The following is a 20329-nucleotide window of genomic DNA, read 5'->3' on the forward strand; positions in this document are numbered from 1 at the left end:
CTCTCCTGGCCTCACCCTCCAGTGAATATACATGACTATGGTAATCTGATGATGTGTATGGACCACTTTTTATACAACCCAAGCACCCTTCAGGGCTTCTTAGCTCTTTGAGATTCAGGAGGATGAGGCCGGTAACCACATTTTCCCAGCTGTGCAGATCTAGAACCTTCCTACAACCTCTGCCCCAAGGGCGGATTGATACCATTCTTTGTCTGTTGTTGGCTTTCCCATGAACCCAAACACCAATAGTACCTTGATCTCTTTGGCCTATATATTGAGGGACTGTGGGTAGCCCGGGAGGGAGCTCTTCATAGCCCACTCAACATTCTGCCCTCATCCTCAGGACCTTCATCTATACCTTCTGTCCCTGAGCTGAGCAGTCCTCCCTCACTCATTTTCCCTACTGTTCAGACTGCCTGGAAGGCACAGTTACTCCCGCTCATATTCTTAGTGGTTGCAATGGAAAGCAACCCATTCGATCTCCGGTAAAAAAGTTGAAGTCAGAATAATTTCTTTCTCAGAGGAAAAAAGAAAAGCGACGAAGGATTTTTATTGGTTGTAGCTCAGCCTTCTTTGGCTCACACTGCCATCCTGATCCTCTGCTAGTTTTTCTGGGAAGTTAGTTGGGAATCTTTTTGATTAAATGAATTTAAGTTGGCTTCTTTATTTGTGTCCTTTTAATATGCCTCTTTCTTTAAGCACTTTTTTTTTTTTTTCTGGGCCAGCAGTGGATTCCAAGTTTATTTTGCATTTTTCCTGATCCATTAATGGAATTAGCCATATCTTCAAGGTACTGTACTTCTTTTAGAGGAGAATGCATTCAGAAGCCACACTCTAGATCATAGATGTGCTTACTGTCATCAGGCTTTCGGAGTAGACAGAGCTAGAGTGTTTACATACATTTGACCCTTTATACATACTTTTATATGATCTAGAAAGATTGTATATCATGAGTTCACACTGATGTTTCTTTTTTTATTTAATGTTTATTTATTTTTGAGACAGAGACAGCATGAATGGGGGAGGATCAGAGAGAGAGAGGGAGATACAGAATCCGAAACAGGCTCCGGGCTCTGAGCTGTCAGCACGGAGCCCGACGCAGGGCTTGAACTCACAGACCACGAGATCATGACCTGAGCCGGAGTCGGACGCTTAACTGACTGAGCCACCCAGGTGCCCCAGCACACTGATGTTTCTAATTCCAGTTCAACACATCTGGGTTTTTTCTTTTTTTTTTTTTTTTCTCTATTTCCTCTCTGACAGTGAGAATCCTGGCTCTCATTACTATCAGTATATACACAATCCCTGTGTATGTAATTAGTCACCCATCTTCATGGCTGCTCTGTCCCCATGTGGATGCCCTGTGAACCCTATTAGGTGCCTTTAAGCCTGATTTTTGTTCTCAGTTCGTGGGGCTGCATTGTCTCATGGATGCCTTCCCTATTCCTCTGAGGCTCTGATTCCTTATACCAGACTTTCTGCCCCACATTACATGTCCCATTTAAGTTCTGAATCTTTACACCAGGCTGCCCCCATATGGGGACTCCTTCCTGCATTAAAGGTATATTTGGAAAGGCTGACAAAAATACATAAAACATTTACTCAGACACCCTGTGGTGGGCTGACCCTGGAATATGGATGCCTTCCTTACTGAGCATTGCCTCTGACTGCACATACAGGGCTACTCTTTGTGTGAATACCTTCCTCACTCTTTTAGGGCCCTAAAACCCTTCAGCAAGTTGCCGTCCAGTGTGGATTCTGTCTTCGTCCTGCTCGAGATCTCACTTCATTCACTGGACTGCCCAGATGCATGGATACCCTCCTCTGCCTGTTCTAGCTGAACAGTTCCTTCTACCCAGCCTTACCCCTAGTGCCACTTCTGTCATTGTTCTTGTATTCCAGCATCCAGCTCTGGGCCACCACAGCAGCTCCACCCCCTGGTCCAGATAGACCTTGTTCTGCTTCACTTAACTGTTTGGCAAGTGAGTTATTCAGAAAAGGAAAGGAACAGGCAGAAGAGGAAGAGTCCTTGCACCATTTTAAGATATCTACTTTCTTTGCTTGGTTCAGTTGTCTACAACTGCAAATGTAAAGGAAAAATCTAAAATATTTACACTGCAGTGACTAAGTAGTGTCAGAATTATAAGCTGAGATGTCAAGTTATATATATATATATCTCCATATTTGTATTCTCAGTATGTAGCATATGGCGTGGCACGTAGCAAATATTTATGATTAGTGAATTAAAACTTGCATGGGATGACTTCATGGTTTGCGTTTTAAACTACACTTCTAAATTTTGCAGGAGCTTAGTCTACTAACAACTTCCCCCTCCCTCATTTTTATTATTCTAAAAAATATGCTGAATAAAACAGTGTAATTTAAGTTCTAAGGCACTTTGAATCTTTATTTCTTCCTCGTGTGTGTGTGTGTGTGTGTGTGTGTGTCTTTACCTTTTCTCTTTCCATTGTATCATTCCTACAGATATGCAAATAGACTGTGGTATTTAACCTCCCTTTTGCTCTATACCTCCATGTCCCTTCATCCTTTTTCATCCATCTGCCCCCAGTCTATTCTAAACCACTGTCATTTCTCATCTCAGGACTATGTTTCCTTGGGGGAAGAGGGCATATGGATTCTTTCCTGGTCTTTCTGCTTCTCTTTCCCCCTCCAGTCTTTTTTCTGAGTAGCAGTGTGAGTCTTACTCCCCACTACCTCCTCAGCCTCATTTTTGGCCACTTCCTCATGGGCAGCACCACAGACAACTAATCTCTAAATAACTCCTTAAACGCATAAGACTACTTCCATTTGATATCTTTTCACTTCATTTGATATCTTTGATATCTTCAAAATGTTGTCTTTTCTTCTACCTTTAGGTCCTAGCTTTCATATTGGAAGCTACTGTATCCAGAGTTGTCCTGTTTACTTCCTTCACTTTCAGTAGTTTGTAATTATGTTGTCTATTTCTTTTTTTTCACCTTTCATTCTCATAGACCATAGACTCCATCATCGTAAGGACCATGATTATCTTGTTTTCCATTGTATTCTAAGAAGAAAAGTTAGATGCTTAATAAACATCTGATGAATGTATAAATAATAATGCTGAAACATTCAAGCAAAATGAGGATAGAGGAGACAGTTTTAAAAATATGTATGCTCTAGGGGCACCTGGGTGGCTTATTCAGTTGAGTGTCTGACTCTTGATTTTGGCTCAGGTCATGATCCTGGGATCGTGGGTTCAAACCCTTCATTGAGCTTCACGTATGACTCCATGTTGAGCATGGAGCTTGCTTATTAGGATTCTCTCTCTTCCTTTGCCCTTCTCACTCCCTTGCACATTCTCTCTTTCTCTAAAAAATAAAAAAATTAAAAAAGGTGCTCTATAAGAGTAAATGTTTTATGTATTTTTGTTAGCCTTTCCAAATATACCTCTAATTCAATTTTTAAAAATCACATAGTTTCCAAAAAACAAACAAAAAAAAAAGAGGCATTATTGTACAACATGTATATGGACTTTTATTTGGGAAAAATGAATTTTTAACTTATGAGAAAACTGTACAGCTAAAATATTACCAGTTAGCTTAAAATATATTTGCAGTAACAAAACAGTTGACTTCCTTAGCTTAGTTCAAGGTTTTTCAAGATTTCCGTTAACTTAAAAATATTTGGAAGCCAAGCCTAGAATTCAAGAAAACCACTAAAATGTTAATGTGTCAATTCTTACTCTGTGCCAACTGAATAGAGGCAAAAGTTTTTGAATATTTTTCTCATACATATTTAGGTGAAATGTAAGAAGGAAATATGTTGAATGTATACTATGATGCCCAATTGCTGTGTGTCTGCCTTTGGAGTGCTTATGGCCCAGGGTAATTGATGAGGTCCCAAATAATATCAAAAAGCAATTTATTCTAGAGCAGGGTTTTCAAACTATGGCCTGCGGCTTGTTTATGTTCAGCCCTCAAGGTAAGAATTGTATTCACATCTTGAAAGCATTATAAAAAAGAAAAACAAAGATATGAGACAGAGACTGAATGTAATATGCAAACCTTAAAATATTTATTTTATGGCCCTTAATGGGGAAAAAAAAATTGCCAACCTATTTTCAGAAGCATTACTGAGGAAAAGTAAGAGGAAAAAAAAAATGGAATAGATGAATCTAATATAGGTAAGAGCACATTTTGGAATGAAATACTCATAGTTAAATATTTGATTTTTGGCTCCTTTAAATTATGAAATTTTGGTCATTTTTTTTCTTCTTCCAAGTCTATTCTGTAGTTAAGACAGTTGGAGGTACCAACATTTCAAAAATGACTTGTGATGTTTCAAGATTTATCTTGGATTTCAAAAAAGGTATATGTTCTGGGGCACCTGGGTGGCTCAGGTTAAGCATCTGACTTCAGCTCAGGTCATGATCTTGTGGTCTGTGAGTTCGAGCCCCACATCAGGCTCTGTGCTGACAGCTCATATCCTAGAGCCTGCTTCAGATTCTGTGTCTCCTTCTCTCTCTGCCCCTCCCCAGCTTGCGCTCTCTTTCTCTCTCTCAATAAATAAACTTTAGAAAAATAAATAAAGAAGGAAATAATATGTTCTAAGTTCCCAAAGGAAAAACTCAACAGTATTACTTGGTATTGTATATATGTGTATGTACACAATATATACACACATATAACATGTGTATACATATATGTACATATATATACACATGCTATATATATGTATATGTATATATGTATATACACATACACATACATACATACATACATACAACATGTATAGTATATATATATACTGGGCAGGATTTTGTGTAGTACTACAGTTCTTACCATGCAGTGGACCTTATGAAACCTTATAAAAATATTAGTGCCAATTACCCTGATGTTATTTTTCCTCTTTTTTTTTTAAGACAGATTTTTTGAGGAATAATTGACATGCAATAAATGCAGCATTGTAAGGTATAAGTTTGATAACTTTGACACAAGCATACACCATGAAACATCACTATAATCAATATAATAAACATATTCTTTACCCCCAACCATGAAAAGTGAAAAATACCTATTGTAAAATCTAGAGAAACCACTAAAAACTTAAAAGAAGTGTAGCTAGTAAGCTAAAGGGAGACATTAAATGAAATACTACAATTTAAGTAATCCAGAAAGCAAAAAAAGGAAAAAGTAAGAAAGAACAAATATAAAATTTAGAAAACTAACAGCAAGATGATAGATTTAAACCAACCCATATTAACAAATATTATAAATGTAAATGGTATAAATTCTCCACTTAAAATGTAGCAACCATAAGAGTAGATAGAAATCTAGACATAATTATATACCTTCAAAAATTTAATGTAAATATAAAAGTAAATTTCATGACAAGAGATATTAGCAGACATAGAGACATGTCATAGTGATAAGAGTCAATTTACTAAAACTTAAAAATCCTAGATATATATAATAATCTAATAGTAGTTATTTTAAAATACGTGAAACATCTGTTGACAGAAGTGAAAGGAAACATAGACAAATGAACAATTACAATTAAAGATTCAACATCTCTGTCATAGAAATTGATAGAAATGTAAGTCATAAATTATTAGGGATAAAAATACTTGAACAACACTGTCAACCAATATGACTTAGTTGATATATCTAAAGCATTCCACTCAACAGCAGAACATAAATTCTTTTCAAGCACACAGGAAACATGCATTAAGACCATACCCTGGGCCACAAAATGAGTCTTAATGGATTTAAGTGATTGAAATAGTTTTATTTCTATACACGGGCAATAAACAACTAAAAAATAAATTGCACTTATAGTGCCATCCCACAACACAAAATATTTGGGGATAAGGTTAACAAAATGTATATCCTAAATATGTAAATACTGACAACTAGAAAATATTTTTTGATCATTGATTTGATTGGTTTGCAGGGACCATCCTGTATCATGTTTTAAAGAGCTAGTGTATCGGGGACCCTGGGTGGCTCAGTCAGTTAAGCCTCTGACTTAGGCTCAGGTCATGATCTCACGGTTTGTGAGTTCCAGCCCCACTTTGGGCTCTGTGCTGACAGCTCAGAGCCTGGAGCCTAGTTAGGATTCTGTGTCTCCCTCTGTCTCTGTACTCCCACCCCACCGCTTGCTCGCTCGCTATCTCTCTCTCTCTCTCAAAAATAAGTAAACATTTAAGAAAATTAAAAAAAAAAACATACTAAAGAGCTGGTGTACCGTATATACCATAAACCCAGAATATGTCCTCTGCCCTTCTAATTTTACGTGGAAAAACTCATGTCCGGTGTACATATTGTAAGTTGACGAATTTCTGTTTCATTTCTGCCGTATACTCCTACATATCTACTTCTCTTTTCAAGGTGTAGCCTAAGGTTTACAGGTAAACTGAGTCAGGTATCAATCATTTTGTGATTATATCTGCCAGTTTTGCCTCTTTTCCTTCAATATGTTCTACAAACTTCTTGTGACCATATTGTTATGTTCCAGGAACTGTGTTTTATAATAAGGATTTAGATTTAAAAATCCATTCCTGCCTGTAAGATCACAATTTTGTAGGAAGGCATACACAAACTAATAATTTCCATGTAATCTGCTCTAATAGTTTTAGAAACTCTCCTGATGTCAAACTGTTGCTCATATATTTCAGTGTCTTACTTTCCGTTGAGTGTTTTTTGGACAGCATAATTGCCTGGATTCTTTCTGCCATTTTCTTTCTCTGACTTTTGATCCCATGTTGGTTTTTGCACCTGATGTTTAGGTTATATTCTTATTTTACACACTTTTTTTGGAAGCCCTGCCTGACTTTGGCTGACTGTCATTGGTTGTCCTTTGGGTATTCTCAGATTTAAACCATTTCTTCTAGTTTTGGTTTAAAACTGATTATAATTGACTCTTCACCTGGTGTTAAAGCTGAAGACAGAGTTATTTTATTTTTTACAAATACTTTTACAAAGTATTTAGGCATGTCAATACCCTGAATATTATAATAATCTGTAAAAGCATGCATTTTAATTCCAGGAGTTTCTCTCTCAGGAAATATTTTATGCACTGTGTATTTCATGAAAATGCAGTGTTTTCTCTACTGAAAACTGTGCACCCTGACTGCTGAACACAGTTTAAAAGCCATCAGGAGGATTGTAGGCTGAGACAGGGTGCTTGGTTGTTAAGGCTTTATTGATTTTACAAGTTAAAGAATGACTGACTCTTTTTTTCTCCCAAGGAATCCTATATTCTGTCTTTGTGCACACAGACTGTACCATAGAAAGGCAACAAAATGGGAGTGTCTGGCATAGTTAACACCACCAGGAGCTTTAAGAAGTCTTTGGGGAATTATACTCCATGGAGGCTTCATAATACAGTGTTTAGACTGGCTGTCTAGACAGTAGGAAATGAAAATCTGGCAGCCTCAGCTACGTAATAGACCGTTTATGAATATTGGGTTATGGTGTAGTCATGAGCTGCTTAATGTGTACAAGGAGAGCTGAGATAAAGTTAGCTTGCACCACATTTGCCATGGTGACTCATGCTACTGAAATCAGGACCCACAACTTCTGACTTTATCTAGTGCTCAGAAGGTTTTATTATGCCCATATTTTCACATAACATTGAATAATTTTGTTCAGAAACTCTTACTGTCATGAGACTTAAATAATCTAGTATGTTTGGTTTTTAAAGCCATGAAACATTTATTTTTTCTCCCTTTCATAAATGGACTTGAGATTAATTATCTAAATATATGTGGTATATTTTTCATTTGGGTTTTAGCAAATAATGACTTTTTATGTCGTTGTTTTGTGGAGTGACTCACTTTAAAAGTCATTGACTCAGCTAATCAGTGTAGAGCTATGTGAATATTTGAGATATGTTCTTAGATAAAGGAATGATCGCAAAATCATGTTTATTCATTTTGCTTTTCGTTTGAGTTATTACTTCTATGAAAGAGTTGCTTTAACTTTTTAAATTCAAAGGAATTTAACCTAGGTCTATTATGGGGAACAAATATTAAAAAATAAAATTTTGTCAGTGAATAATCACCCTCTTGGCTGGTGGATTCTGAAGGGAGAAGTAATTTTTGGTAGTGTGACAGCTGTATTTTTATAATAGAATTTTAGCTTTGTTCACCAAAGTGTTGACTTCTATTTAATTTCCTCTGCATAACAGACAATTTGTGTCACTTGCTCCTGAAGTATGTTTTCGTTGTCCCTTTTAACAGTATCATATTTAAGATTATGAATTTACTGGATCATTGAGGAAACAATTTTCAGATTATTGACCACAACAAATGAACCAGAAACATTTCAGACTATGAAACCATTTGAACCATATCACTGAATAGATTATTTGCCAGTTTGGTGTCTTAGCCACAAGAATGATGGATTGCTGACTAAGTTTTCAGGTTGCCATGTAATTAACTTCATTTTCTTTGGGTAGCTTAAAACTAAATCAAAATCATCTAGTCAGGGGTCTTTGTAAGGCCTGACATTTGAAATGATTATAGTAGACTGATTAAGGATAATCTGATCCATATCCCAAAAAGTTGCCATTTTCCTGGTCGAAATTCACAAAGCTGGTTGAAGGGTTAAGATATGAGATGTGAACAGTAGTCCTATTAAATAAAAATGCTCTGATAACGGTAGTAAGTTTCACTGTTTATTTTAGATGACCATTCATTCTTGGAATATTGCTATAAAATAATATTTACATACTTTTTGCAGATGGAGAAAATAGTATTTTGTGGCAATTTTCACCTTTATCACCTCTCTGATGTGTTTTGATTCTTGTTCAACTGAGAGACGGGAAAGACTCCATCGCTCCTGGCCATGACTCTTTGAGGGTTGTGAAAGGAAAAGTGCCCAGATTGGCTATCAGAGTCTCTGGCATGCAATTGAAGAAGCTCTCCAAAGATTGATATTTGTATCCTTGTGTCTGAAATTGAATAGCACTGTTTATTTCAATATTTAAGAGCCTACGATTCATCACTCATGGGGTTACCTTCAAACAGGTGATGTTAGGATTTACCTGTCCTTTATTCTAAGCAGAGTAGGTGGCTTAAAACATATTAATTAAAGAATGTTTAAAAGCGAATATTTCATCATCTTGTAAAACCTTACATAAAAATTAAAGTGAGAAGAAACTCCTACATTTAAAACAAAGTCTAATGGATTTCACTATTTGTCCAAGTATATCAAGTGCCAACTATGTCAGGCACAGATGGAATAAAAATAATTAAGTGCAGTCTTACTTTGCCTCTAGGAAGCTTGCTTGCATTATAGTAAGAAAGACAAATATGTAACTAACCATGTTACAGTGTGGTCGACTCTATACTTTTATAGATGAAGTAATATATTATTTGACACACAAATTGTCATATTTATTTTCCTAGCTATCTAAAGCTAGTGAGAGGCAGGGTGGTAGAGAAACAGAAAGAGTCAAGAAAGTCTTCATAGAAGGAGCCCCATTAGGGTTTTTATATTTTCAGTCTTTGGGATTACATCTATACACTCAAGTAACTTGATGCTTTTGGGTGAATATGTAAACTACTTTGGTTCACACAGTCAATTTAGAGAAGCCATCATTGACTCTGATTAAACATTACAAATTCACTCAAAAAGTATTTATGGCTGGGGCGCCTGGGTGGCTCAGTCAGTTAAGCCTCTGACTTTGGCTCAGTCGTGGTCTCGTGGTTTGTGGGTTTGAGCCTCATGTTAGGCTCTGTGCTGACAGCTCAGAGCCTGGAGCCTGCTTCAGATGCTGTGTATCCCTCTCTGCACATACCCCACTCATATGCTGACTCTCTGTTTCTCTCAAAAATAAATAAAATGTTAAAAAAACATAAAAAAAAGTATGGGCAATATTGTGGATTAAGGACTACACCAGAGACTATACATGAATAAAAAACAAAGGAAGATTTTCAATGAAAGATGATAAATATAAAGATAGGTAGATGTGTGACTTTTTAAGGACATCCTACAGGGGTGAGTCCAGCCATAGTGGAATGTGTATATTGGGGCTTAGAAGGTTCATCAGCACATGGGCAGTGTAATGAAAACCCTAATCCTGGATAAAATCATGGAGCAAAGAATACAGACCAAGGGTCTAGTTCTGGGATCCCAGATGAACACAGAAAACTGAAAAGATTTTGGCACTATGTATTCAGAAAGGTATAAAAATATCTTAGAAACTGTGGCCTTAGAGAATTTTGATAGTAGGCCATTACAAAAATGAAATTCCAAAAATATTCTTTGCACTGGATAATATGGATGCCCATCATGACAAAAACCACCGGGTGACTAGAAAAGGGAAGGTGCCAGATTAATGAAATGAAGAGAAAATGAGACAAGCAGAGATGGGGGAAATGGACCACCATTTCAAGAAACATGGAGGAAACAGGGGCACAAGAAAAATAGAGCTAGATAGAGAAACGTAGCCAGAAATCCCAGAGTGGGAGAAAGATGAATTTTGTGTGTCTGGGGAAAGACATAGCTTAGATAGATGGAAGAGGCAGCGAGAAGGATTGCTCTTCCTTATCAGACTTGCCACATGGTAAATGGCGTATCGTAGCTGGCTTATTTACTATATTTAGCCACTTCAAGAGAACACATAACTTTTTTCGAATCTTCTCTCAGCAGTTGTTTTGTTAATTCTGTGGAGGACCCTAGTGTTGGGACTGGTTCTGTCTTTCCCAGAGTGGGATGTCTTTGCGTGAGCCATGAGAGAAAAACAAGACAAGTGGCCTCTGGTTTCTCTTGCTTGGGGAGTTGTCTGCTGCTGTGGTTTATTCACCTGGGAATGCTGTTGAGGGCAGACACTTGTCCCCCAGCCCAGGGGAGGAGTGTGGTCAGGTGACTGGAGAGAGATGCTGCCTCTTCCTTAGCCTCCCCCAGAGAGAACACACACCACTAACTCAGAAAGATGTTTACAGTATGTTTTGTTATTTGTAAGTGAACAGACATGTCTGCATCCCAAAGCTATAAAAAGAGGAAATTACCAGTTGGGACCTAAGGAACTCATTCCCATGTGCCTCAAAATGGGCTGGATATGGCAGAAGGACCACTGACAGTTTAGGCTCTTGGAGTGCGTGAGATAGTCCCTCTCACAACTTCACAGTATCACTCCACTGTCCTCTAGTCTAGTTTTTCTGGTTACCTTAAATTCTTTTCAGCCTCGTCTCTGCTATCAAAAATCTCCTTCCTCACAAAACTCCACACATTCCTATTTCTTGAAGGAACTTGAGACCCTTCCTTTTCTTGTATCCTGCAGACTCAGGTTTCCTTAAGCATAAACTTTGCTAAGGCTCTGCATAAAGTGCCTTTGTAATACACAAAGGTACTTCCCATCTAACTCAGAAGGAAGGAAGGAAGAAAGGAAGGAAAGAAGGGAGGGAGAGAAGGGAAAGGAAGGGGGGAGGGGAAAGGGAGGGAGGAAGAGGAAGGAAGGAAGGGAGTGAGGGAGGGAGGGAAGAGAAGGAAGGGAAAGGGAAGGGAACAGAAGGGAGGGGAGGGGTGTTGGGAGGGGAAGGAAGGAAGGGAGGGAGGGCAAGCTTGTATACTGTTGCAAATTCTGATCCCATATGATCGCTCACTCAGTAGGTTGAGAAGTTTGAGCTCAGGAGTTTACTTGGTAATATATAGTTTGTGTGAAAAGTTGTCTCACATATAAAACCTTTTTTTAAAATGGTTTGAACATACACATTGGATCTTTAAAGATCAGGCGAAGCTTCTACAAAGTACTCCCTCTCCCTAGCTGGCTGTGCATCTTCCCTGTCAGTCTCCTCAAAGTAAGGGCACGCATTTCAGGTTTGGGAGAGAAGAGCCGCCTCAGAGTTCATAGAGAGTATGGCAGGGGCAGGGGCAGCACTTACTCCTGTACACAGGTGTGCTGAGGTGTGTGTGCACATTGTCTTCTGGACTGTGTTTGTGGCTGCATGTGCAGATCCCGGATATGTGTAGGCAGGGTCCCTCCCCTTCCAGCTCTAGGCTTCATCAGGGAGATTCAGAAGCTTTGCACCTGTCTGTCTGCTGATAACTTTGAGTCAGTACAGTTATGTGACTGTGATGTATATAAATGATGCCCTTAACTTTGACATCATTACGCAATATACATGTCAAAAAAAAAAAAGTCACTTTGCAGGGAACAAGTGGAGATGGGATCCCAGGGGTGGGAGGGGTGTCCACACATGGAGGCTCTACTTCTAGTCCCCACTTTCCACCAGTATGATCTGCAATCGCTCCTCTCTCAAAATAACTTTGTAATACCTATGCCTTTTTCTTCTTTAAAAAAATACAGCACCATATCGTACTTTTTGAAAAATAAAAATGCTTTCTATTTTTATAGCTTTTATTCTACTTATTGATGAAAAATCCTCTGACTCTTGTGCTAAGGACCATTTTGATTCGTTCTGAAGCCCTAAGATTGCTTTTATTATAAAGTGCCACAACATAAACATTGAATGGCTCTGTTTGAGCCATCTGAGAAGAATGGTTCCTAAAACCCCATTCTTCCCTATATTTTAACAGGGAAGAGGGGTTAGTCCAACCAGTTTCAAGCAGATCTTTGTAATCTGCAGGTTAAAAAAAAAATCAAATCAAACAAAACGACCAGCTTCACAGGCAGAGGCTTAATGCCGAGATGTATTGCATGCTTTCTAGATCCAAGCTTGGTGTTCTGTGTCAAGACGGCCTTTGCTGCTACTGCTCCCAGGGGCATAGAGCACAGAGATTATTGATAATCTGGAAATCCAGTTAATGGAGTTTTAACTAAGTGGAACTAAGCAGTGTATACAATACCTTCCTTGATACAAATTTTAATTAAAAATCAGACTGTATTTGTTCTGTATTGCTCTGCCACTATGATGAGTGGAGTCAGAGCTACTATTACGACTGGTGAGGTTAATTATGGGGTGTGGCCATGGGGGAGGTTTGAAATGTCCTTTTTCCCAAAAGCTAGGTAACAGGATTCCAGGGGCTCTTCCACATACCTACAATCGGCTCTTGGGACCCAGAATTGGCTACCAGGACCCCACGTGAAAATAAGTCTTCCTACACTCTAACGAGGTCACCGCTGTCAGACAGGGGGCTTAAAGACTTCTGTGTATGTTATTAAGGATCAGTAGATTGGTGCTCCTATGAGCCCCACTTCACTCCAGCATATAGGAGGAGGAGGGGGCTTGATTTGCAGGGGAAAGGACCTGGGGAAAGATTCTTGAGTCTGTGCACTGGATAGATTCTTGCTGAGAGACTCTTTCTCCAATGAGTAGAAGAGGAGGTGATTCATTCCCCTCCTTGAAGCCAATTGGAAAATAGAACATTAGGAAAACTTGTTGTAAACATTTAGGGACTTCTGAAAGAAGGGGAAATTAGGATGTGATTTTTCTTGGCGAATCTGCTTATATTTGGCCCAGTTCCATGGACAACCAAGAAAAGAGGGTGGGGGGAGATGGAGGAGGGGTTGGTTGTGATGCAGGCTTAGTTTCCCTAGGCAGCGGGCATAAAGAAATAGCTCAGATGGGTCTTAGTGCCCCCCATCCAAGCTGGCTGCTCGCTGGAGACAGGACCCCAGAAGTAAAGGGGCTATATGTGAACAGCTACAAATGGAAGAGTTGAAGCTAGATCCACATTACCCACATCAAGAAATTTTTTGGATCTGAGATCCTGTAGTGCATTTCAGAGAAGCCATCCGTGCTCTCCATGAGGAGTGGTCTGAAACCAAGTAAACAGACTGTGGTCCTTTATAATCTTTCTGGTTCTCCACCACCCAGAAGAGCAAGCATCTGTGAAAGGGAGCATGAATGTTGGGAAGGAAAGAGCTTTTCCTTGGATATGAGATTGGACGTTTTAAACAGATTATACAGTGCTTTGTAACCTAACATAACTAGGAAGAGCTTGGGCTCAGAATCCCAAGGAAGAATGGGGGTATTTTTCAGTAGGATCCAAAAGCAAAGTTTAAGGAAGAATATGGAAACTTTATCCATTTTATGCAAAGAATTGAGACTGTCTAGCAGTCTAGCAGTGATCTGAACACCTCAGGTTTGGGAACTTTTAATGACTACAGTAGAAATTGTTCCTTTACTTTAAATAGTGAAGAAATCATAATGCCCTGTCCACTCTCTGAAACACACCTCATTATCTTAATAGAGAAACTGCCAAAAGATTTTCTTCTCTATTCTACTTATGTCTGTACACATGAAGTGCTCTGCATGGAAATACATGATGTGATTCATATTGGGATCCTGATGTCCATAGTTCTTTAGCTTGGCAGGCTCAGCGAAGTTAGGATATGTCGTGAGACGCTATTGAATCATTGGTACTGTATCGTTCTTTGTGAACTGGGGTGTATCTTCCCCAAATCCTTTATACGTTGACCAAAAGCCTGTCTACCTCCTTAAGGAACTCATGTAAACCAATTCTTTTATTTGAATATCATTATTAAACAATGGGAGACCCAGAAGGCTTTACATACCCCTGTCTCTGGATTGGGGTGGAGTGGAAGGGAGGAAGTCTATGAGGGCTAACCCTTCTGGGCATAGCCTGTGGAAGCCCACGTTTCGCAGCCATTTAAAAGTATGGTCTAAATATAAGTTTGAACAAAGATTGATGATGTTCTGGTTTCCTTCAGGATTTTAGATCCTCCACAGTTATTCACGGGAGCCAAGAATGTCTTAGGGCTTCCAGCACATGGTTTATTGAGTGTCATTGGGGATCCTATAGTGGATAGGTATATTATTCCTCATCACACCCTTGATTTGTAGGTCACCAGGCTTCTCACATGACTCCAAATAGGTAAGTATTACTAAAGGTCTTGGGGAGTCTTCTCTCTTTAAAATGGAATGGCTTGTCATTTTTACTTTTACAGATAATGCTTTTCTAAAAATATTGAAATTAAATGACCCAGGGTAATTCAGTCTGTACCTTCAAAATGGGCAGGTACACAGTATACATTCTGGAGCTAAGTTTACCTGCTTCACATCAGATTGGATTTCAGGATACATGCCTCAAGGCTTATTAGCTTCCCAAACATATTTCCACTGATGATCTAAGATACTTATTGTGCGTGAAGCTGCGAATATATCTAGGTCTTAACAGCTTTTAGGAGGCCAGAAAAAAAATTATGTATCTTTTCCAAAAGGCTTAGAATCTGAAGAACACAATTGAGATTAATTCACACAAGAAGTAGAGGGGCGGGGATGTAAATGTCTGTTCCTGATAGATTTATTGAGCAGTGGATTTATAGAAAAAGTCAGTCATTGAATGTTGTCAGAAAAGGATCTTGTTGCCTTAGGGATTTCTATGCATGTTTTTAGTGTAGAATTCAGTGGAGATAAAACGCAAAGGCTTTTATTCTTTTATTCTTTTAATGTAGAACATAAAATAATCCAAGGCACCGTATATAAGGAGAATCTGATGGCTGAGGTTGTCAGGCCTGCAGAGGTCAGCGTCCATATAATGTAGGCAGCACTTGGTAACGTGATGTCAAAGATCAAAATGCGCCGTGTATAATGTGTTCAGACAGTTCTAATTAAAATCACGCTTTGATTGTCATTTGAAGGACAAGAGAATACACAAATCGACTTTTGCCTGTATGTTTTAATCATGGAACCAATCCAATTATTGCTCTTGAATTGAGGATCAAAAGGAAGACTTGCAGTTGCTATGTGTAGTTTTTGTTTAATTTTCCCTTTTTTCCCCTCTGCAAGACTATGAGATGCGAGTTTAGGATATTTCATCTTTTTATACTGCTGTTCTTAACTATTACTTAAAATATTGCATTCAGTCTATTTCCTGGAGGTGCTATGCAAAGCAAACTCCATCTAGTCTGTTGTACAAAATACCCAGACTTGTAGGAGTTAATCACCTAAAAACCTGGAAGGCTCTATTTGTATATTTTGGTAAATGCATAACATTTCCGGCACTTAGAGGTTGCTCCCTTTGCTTGAAACTAAATTTTTATTTACATCTGGAAGGTTCTTTATCATGCTTTGATCTGAAGGAGCCCATGGACTCTCTGTGTCAGGATCCTTTGTATAATTTTTAATATGTATACATTTAACTGAATCCCCAAAGTGCCTTTTTACCATCTACTTTCTTGATATTGATGGCCCCACATAATAAGTCAGGCACTGAATTTATTCTACCACCAAATGAAGTGTTTCTTTTCTTTTCCTTTCCTTTCCTTTCCTTTCCTTTCCTTTCCTTTCCTTTCCTTTCCTTTCCTTTCCTCCTTTCTTTTCTTTTCTTTCCTTTTTTCTTTTGTTTTCTCTTTCTTTTCTCTTTCTTTTCTTTCTTTCTCTTCTTTCTTTTCTTTCTTTCTTTTTCCTTCCTTCCTTCCTTCCTTCCTTCCTTCCTTCCTTCCTTCCTTCTTTCAATTCTTTTCACGACTGTCAAACTCCAAGAAAGCTGGCTGAGCAAGTGGCAGAAAACTGTATGGTATAATGATGTATAAATCATATCAGTTGATACTGTCCTTTTCTGTTGTTATTATTTTTCCTCCTTATTCCTTCTGGACTGGGACTCAGTGCAGGTAGTAACTCCCAATCTTAAACTCCTGCTTCTCCTTTTATCTCCTCTCACAGGGGACCTGTTAACCAAAATATGAACATATGGATGAGAGGCAGTGAGATAGCATAAGACACTAACTCTCTTGTTAGAAAGTGGCAAACATAAATATTTTAGAATATACCATTTTAAAATGTCCCGTCTACTATAATTTTCTTCACTTTTTGCATTTATGCTTTTCTTCACTTTTCTTTAATGCCAAACTTTTCAGAAGGTTTTGGGGAAAACTTTTACTAGTGTCTGGATAACCTAAGTAAAGAGTTTATTCACTGTATCTTCTAATATGATGCTTTCCTATTTCATAAGGTGCATTGCCTTTTATTATTTTATAGGGAATACTTGATGTGTTACACATAAATTTTACCCAAATGGACCTTTGTCATTAAATGTTTAATACTTAAAAAAAAAAATAAATTGGTGACATTTGGACTTTTCGATCATTCACTGAGTCACATCCATGTATTTATTGGGCGTGAGCATGTGAGCCAGAATCTGCTTAGATTTGGAAGGGATACAAGGACGACTCAGTGGCGTTTGCCCTCAAGAGTACATAGTCTAATGGCAGGTGGCAGTGGCACATGCAGTTACTTTACAGTGGGATCACTATTATAATGAAGTTAAGCAACACACTTGATAGAATTAAGAAAAGAAAATAGTGCTTTCACAGAGAGCATCTGGGGGGTGAGCTCAGATAAAATATAGGAATTTTCTGGGAGAAGAAAGAAATGGGACACCCTGAAAGAAAGGCAGTATGGAAAACACCTAGAAGCAGTTAGTTTATGGATATTAACTTAGAATTGGTTTGGATCATCTCATCATTAACTCACTTTCTCAAAACAAAATACTTGGGTGATTCCCACCTTGAGTTGAAAGGGGAGATGACAGGAGGTATTTCTAGAAAGACGAATACATGTATATATAAGCTGACTTGGCACCCATTATGTCCTAAGTGCTTCTCATGTTTTGTCTCTCTCTCTTTTTAAATTTTTTAAAAATGTTCTATTTATTTTTGAGAGAGAGAGAGAGACAGTGCAAGATGGGGAGGGGCAGAGAGAGAGGGAGACACAGGATCTGAAGCAGGCTTCAGTCTCTGAGTTGTCAGCACAGAGCCTGACGCGGGGCTCGAACTCACGAACCGTGAGACCATGACCTGAGCCGAAGTCGAACGTTTAACCGACTGAGCCACCCAGGTGTACCAAGTTTTGTCTCTTTTATTCTTCACTACAGCAGTATCTCTACATTAGCTGTTTGTATACAACTTCCACAGATAAAGGAATGAATTTAAGGGATTAAATTCAATAAGTACTCACTGATTAACAGCCATTCCTTAAGCATTTGCTAACTCTTCCCACACAGTTTCTACCATACCAACAAAGGGCATTGATTTCTAGGGTAAAGAATTTCAGCTTTGTCCTCAAGTAAGTGGAAAGCAAATGTTAGTGTGATTAGATCTTAGATGGAGAAAGAAATTGTAACAGCCAGCTCTCTGGATAATGGTGCTGAAACTGATAGGGATTAACAGATAAAAGGTCCTTCTAATACACATGGCAGAAGATAATAATGGTCTTAAACAGCACAGAGCATGTGACTGCACAGAGTGGGATGGAAAGATAGGAGGTACATTTAAAAGAAAGCAAGTCAGGAAGGGAAATCTTTGATGTAGTGAGTACCTTTTACGTGTCAGATACTTTATGTATATCTGTACATTGGGTCACTTGAATCCCAAGAGTAAAGCCTATTCCTTTATTTGCTCAATCAAGAAATGTTTGTGATATATTGTAAGGAGCAGGAGATACAAGAGTGTATTAAAACATAGTCTCTACTGTCAAGGAACGTATAGTCTGATGTAGGGTATTGTTATGTCTCTCTTTCAAATGTGTAAAGATCAAATCAGAGAGATTATCACCTACAAATTCATATAACGTCTTAGCCTTACGTTGCCACATCTGTCTTCTGACCCCCTTTCTCACATCTGTACTGAGGGAGTCCAGCATCTCTACTCATTTCTGGTAGGTCAACATTGTATACGGCTTTAAGGGTTCATGCCAGCAGACAGTTAGGACTCTCTCCAGATGTCAGAACACTCAATGTCAGTTTGTGAGTGGGCTCAAGAAACATTCTTCCTTGTCCAACTTGATATATATTCTGCTTCATGTTCTAGTCCAGCTCTGTAAGATCCACTTGTACGTGCATCCCCCTGGTGCCTGCCCATGTGACTTAGACAAGTACTCATATTTCTTTGGCATGTGAGCTATTTTTGGCTGGAGAAGGGGCTTTATTTTACCACTTGAGCCGTCCAAAGACATGACACTATCTTCATAGAGGCAATGGGGAGAACTGGGGCAGATCTGGAAGAAAACACATATTGTCATCAGATGCATCAGCTTCATCTGAAGTCATTGCATGAATTCCAGTCAGGAACGTGTTGCCCAGTGGATCAATAGGCTACTCCTAGTCATGCATCAGATTCAGAGAATTTGGGGATTCAAGATTCTCATGCTTTTTCTAACAAATACCCCCATATTAGATTTCTTAGTTTTCTCCTTTTTCTATCAAGGATCTGAATTTGACAAATTGCTTGTTGAAATTGTACATTCAGGCCTGTCTGTAATTCTTTGGTGACTGTCATAGTATATTGGGCTGATTTTCAGTACATTTAACATGTCAAGAGACGGGAGTCTCTTTACAAAGATGGAGGAGAGACCCTCTGGCTTTCAGATTGTACCTTAAGTTAGCAGATGACTGCTGTGAGCCTTTTTTGTTCCCCACCCCCAATATTTCCAATTCTATTAATAGAAACCAGCTTATCCCATAATTCTTAAAATTGGTGATAATCTTTATAATGAGAAAGCCACTACTTGTAGGATATAATCATGGCCCCAGTAATGGGATCCATTGTTGTCAGCCTGCGAGTAAATGAACCTCGACTTGGCTTAGTCATGTCTATCAATTATTGAACCTTCACCTCTAAATCAAGTGTGTGGAAAGGAGGAGAAGAGTGATTGTGTGATTTGGGAATTCTGTTTGGTTGGTATTTGATTCTTGGCTTTTACACTGGCATAGCTTTGAAAGCATCAGGATGCTCTGGAGAAACTTAAAACCTTCCAATTCATAACAGGTCCAGGTTCTATAGACTATTTACTTCTGTACTGTATGACCTACTCATGTAATATGAAACATTACATGGTTTATATGAAAGGAAACTGGATCTACAACATAAAATATTTTGAAGAGTGACAGTTAAATGGAGACTGAAAAGCATTCTCCTAATATTTCAGTTTATAACATCTGCCTAAGAAGGCCAGAAGTAGTTTGGATATACAACAGATGCTAGTGAGAAGTACACTGTTCCCCTCTCCTAGCTCTTGTGTATTCTTGCCCATTCTTTAGTATCTCTGTTGGAATGCTTGTGGTTTCATGTTTCTGTGCCTCGCAGTTCATTCCTAGTGGCCCGTGACAGGAACCAGAGTCCATAGTGGAGGACATATTGAGCCCCATCTGCACCAAAACAAATCTCATTATCTGGAAAGAAATGCCTTGAAGGCAGCCGTGATAACTCTGAAAGCTCTACATATACCTCACTTTTCTTCCAGGGAGAGACAGGAAAGCTGTGCCACACGAGCCAAGGAAGAGGGTGTTCAACCCAAATTGGACCCTTTACCTAAGTTGAAATCCCTCGAGAATCCCCAAAGGGTTGCTCCTGAGTCTGGTCAGTTTTTGGCAAAATTGCACAGAAACAACCTAAGATATTTCTCCACTTACTTTAC

Source organism: Lynx rufus, unplaced genomic scaffold (assembly GCF_022079265.1).
Source record: "Lynx rufus isolate CCGP_SWC_20201006 ecotype Redwood Valley unplaced genomic scaffold, mLynRuf1.p SCAF_1, whole genome shotgun sequence".
Classification (NCBI taxonomy): domain Eukaryota; kingdom Metazoa; phylum Chordata; class Mammalia; order Carnivora; family Felidae; genus Lynx; species Lynx rufus.